The sequence below is a fragment of the Aethalodelphis obliquidens genome, unplaced genomic scaffold, assembly GCF_003676395.1.
Source record: "Aethalodelphis obliquidens isolate GAN/ISIS:26980383/991018 unplaced genomic scaffold, ASM367639v1 scaffold24, whole genome shotgun sequence".
Classification (NCBI taxonomy): domain Eukaryota; kingdom Metazoa; phylum Chordata; class Mammalia; order Artiodactyla; family Delphinidae; genus Aethalodelphis; species Aethalodelphis obliquidens.
This window is the reverse complement of record NW_020837968.1, coordinates 12,800,244-12,804,777: the sequence shown is the minus strand read 5'-3', so window position 1 is coordinate 12,804,777 and position 4,534 is coordinate 12,800,244.

Genomic DNA, 4,534 nt, shown 5'->3' with positions numbered 1-4,534 from the left:
GTATTTGTTCTTTAATTAAATTTGGTCAAAGAGCTAGGGTCAGACATCCACTCAAATATGAAAAATCATTCAAGAATCAAAGCTGTCAAAATATCAAATGACTATGAGATTCATCCATCCTTATTGTTGTGTGAAACAATAGTTCATTCATTCTTATTCAACTGTGAGAATATATTATAATTTATGTATCCATTCTACTGTAAATGGACATTTGATATTTTCAACTTAAGGCTATTATAAATAGGACTGTTATGGATATTCTTAAGCATGCCTTTTAGTGCACATATGTACACATTTAGATTTGGTATATGCTTAGGAAGGAGTACAATTTCTGGGTCATAGGGTGAGTTTATGTTTATTTTTACTAGATAATACCAAACAATATTCCAAAACATTTGTAGCAATATTTACTCCCACAAAAACTATATGAGGATAAAAGAAGCCAGGCACAATAGAGTACATACTGTATGACTTCATTTTATATAAAATTCAAAACCAGGCAAAACTAGCTGATGTTGGCAGATAGTGGATAGTGGTTATCTCCAGGAATGAATTGAAGGGGAAAGAAACCGAAGGGAGTTTCTTGGATGCTATTAATGATCTATTTCTTGGTAATTAAAATGGAGAGTTCATTACAACTGCATCAAAAAGAATAAAATACTTAGGGATAAATTTAGCCACGGAGGTGAAAGGCCTGTACACTAAAGACTATAAGACATTGATGAAAGAAACTGAAGAGACAAATAAGTGGAAAAATATTTCATGTTCATGAATTAGAAGAATTAATATTGGTAAAATGGTCCATACCACCGAAAGCAATCTACAGGTTCAATGCAATCCCTTTCAAAATATCAATGGCGTTTTTCACAGAAATTGAGAAATAATCCTAAAATTTGTATGGAACCACAAAAGACCCCAAATAGCCAAAGCAGTCTTGAGAAAGAACAAAGCTGGTAGCATCATGCTCTCTGATTTCAAACTCTACTACAAAGCTAGAGTAACCAAGCCAATTTTGTTTATGTTTTTTGGCATAAAAGCAGACACATAGGTCAATGGATTAGAATAAAGAGCCCCAAACTCAACCCATGCATATATGGCAATTAATTTATGACAAAGGAGGCAAGAATACACAACAGGGAAAGGACAGAATCTTCAATAAAGGGTGCTGGGAAAACTGAACAGCCACACGCAAAAGAATGAAACTGGACCATTAATTTACACTATACACAAAAATCAACTCAAAATAGATTAAGGGCTTGGACATAAGACTTGAAGCCACTAAATTCCTATTTAGGCAGTAAGCTCCTTGACAGCTGTGTTAATGATGATTTTTTTTTTAATTTGACACCAAAAGCAAAGGCAACAAAAACAAAAATAAACAATTGGTACTACATCAAACTAAAAAGCCTCTGCAGAGCAAATGATACCATCAATAAAATGAAAAGGCAGCCTGTGGGATGGGAGAAAATATTTGCAAAACATATATCTTATAAAGGGTTCATATCCAAAATATATAAGGAACTCATACAACTCAATAAGAGAAAAACCAGCAATCTGAGTTAAAAATGGGAAGAGGAACTAAATAGACATTTTTTCCAATAGAAGATGTATAAAGTTACCAACAGAAACATGAAAAAGTGCACAATATCACTAATCATCAAGGAAATAAAAATCAAAACCACAATGAAATATCACCTCACACCTGTTAGAGTGGCTGTTATTAGAAAGACAAGAAAAAACAACTGTTGGCCAGGATGTGGAGAACAGGAACCCTTGTGCACATTTGATGGGAATGTAAATTGGTGCAGCCACTGTGGAAAAAAGTATGGAGATTCCTCAAAAAAATAAAAAATTAGAACTACCATATGATCCAGCAATTCCACTTCTGCGTATTTATCTTAAGGAAACAAAAACACTAATTCAAAAAGATATCTGCATCTTTCTGCAGCATTATTTACAATAGCCAAGACAGGTAAACTACCTAAGCATCCATCAATGGATAAATGAATAAAGAAAATGCATCATATATATAAATATAATGGAATATTCATTATAATGAATTATATTCATCAGTGAAATATAATGATATATATGTATATATATAATATTCCACCAGATTTATGATCCATCATGTATATATGATGGAACATTATTCAGCCATTGAAAATAAGGAAATCCTGGCATGTGCCACAACGTGGATGAAACTTGAGGGCATTATGCTAAGTGAAGTAAGTCAGAGAGAGAAAGACAAATAGTGTATGATCTCACTTATATGTGGATTCTTAAAACAAAACAAAGCAAAACAAAACTGAAGTCATAGGTACAGAGAACAGATTAGTGTTTGCTGCAGTCAGGGAGTGGGTGGTGGGCAAAATGGGTGAAGAGGATCAAAATATACTTAAGCAACAAGGATTTACTGTACAGCACAGGGAATTATATTCAATATCTTGTAATGGAATATAATCAGAAGAAATAACTGAATCACTGTGCTGTACTCCTGAAACTAACACAATATTGTAAATCAACTCTACTTCAATAAAAAAGTACAGGGCTTCCCTGGTGGCGCAGTGGTTGAGAGTCCGCCTGCCGATGCAGGGGATACGGGTTCGTGCCCTGGTCCGGGAAGATCGCACATGCCGCGGAGCGGCTGGGCCCGTGAGCCATGGCCGCTGAGCCTGCGCGTCCGCAGCCTGTGCTCCGCAACGGGAGAGGCCACGACGGTGAGAGGCCCGCGTACCGCAAAAAAAAAAAAAAAAAAAAAAAAGTACAAACTTCCAGTTATAAAATAAATGTCATGGCGATGTAATGTACAGCATGGTGACTATAGTTAATAACACGATAGTGCATATTTTAAAGTTGCTAGGAGAGTAGATCTTAAAAGTTCTCATCAGAAGAAAATAAAATTGTAACTATGTGAGGTGATGGATGTTAACTAGACTTTGTGGTGAACATTTCACAATATATACAAGTATTGAATCATATTGTACACCTGAAACTAATATAATATTATATGTCAATTATACCTCAATAATTTTTTTAAAATAAATCAAGTAGACAGGTGATCCTTAGGAACAAAAAAAAGTTCATATTTTGAACATTCATCAAGCTGTACACTTATGATTTGTGAAATTTTTGTATGTTTTTATAAACTCGGTAAAAGGCTCTTTAAAAATATATCTATTAAATAAGCTGCTTTGCTTATTTAAGGAATGAGGAAACTAATCCTCATTTTAAGCATTGGTTAGACAAATAGTTGGTAGGAAATTTAAACATTTTACAGAAGATTGGATGAAGTGACTTTTGGTTATGTAATATCTTGACTCTTAGGTTATGTAATTTTCTGATGCTAGGCTAAAATTTCCAGTATCTTCAATCATTCTTCAGATAACTTGGTTTCATGTCCATCCACCATCATGACCAATTTCTTCTGAAGGCAAATGGTTCTCCAAGAACAGATCCATCAGCTTTTTTGTTTTAATTGCCACATATTATCCTCAGATTTTATGAAGTTTCACTGAAGTGTTTTGGTACTTCTGCTGTGGGTCTTTGTCAGACAGTCCCCAGTAGCAGAAAACTGGAGCCCATTCACCCTTCATGTTGCCCACTTCTCTCCCTCATTTTCCAAGCTGTGCCCACTGTTCAGTGTTTTGGGGCTGCTGTTGACATGTTGTTTTCTATTTCAGTCCTTTTGGTTCTGGGCATGTGAAGGGAATACTAACAAATACTAAAAAGAAAAGAAGGGAATACTAACAAATACTAAAAACTAAAGGCAGGCAGAAAAAGAAAGTCCTTTCTTACAAAGGGAAGCTAGAAGTAATTTGATGGAGGAGGTCACAGCAGAGAATCCAAAGCATGGGATTCATGAGATAAAGTGACTCTCAGTGAGAACAAAGCGTGACAGAGGAAACTCAGTCCTCAAGAGGTCCTGGTAAACTATAAATATGGAGCACAACTAAATTTTAAAATCTTGCTTGGAAGCTACTAAGAAAAATTAAAATATAGACAGTCTATATCAAAAACAAACAAACAAAAAAAGAGTTTAGGAAGCTTCCTGAAGATTTATTCACAGAAAAAAAGCAATTTATCCCTTTATGTTCAGGTTGGGGTTTAAAAGATGCCATCCATTTCACTAGGTGCCACTGAATACCTGGAATACAGTTCCTATTTATACATATGTTTGACTATTCCTGTCTTGCCTTCTATGAGGCCTTCCTATATCCGTAGTTACCTATTTTTTGTGTGCCTTAAATGGATTTCTGTCACTTGGAACCAAAAGAATACTAGTACTCAAATTGGCAAATATTTAAAGAAAAACAGAACTTTGGAGAAAATATGGAACTAACTCGTGAGGGCTGGGAGCAGTATTTCCCCATTCTAGGATCAGAATGAAAAACAATTAATTTTTGGTAACGATTACCTGATTTCTCTCTTGGGATTGGATAGTATGCTCTTTGAGGCTGAAAGTTAAAGAATTTTGTGGGAAATTATTAGATTATCAGAGTTACTGAATATTTCTCATGGCCTCCATAGACAT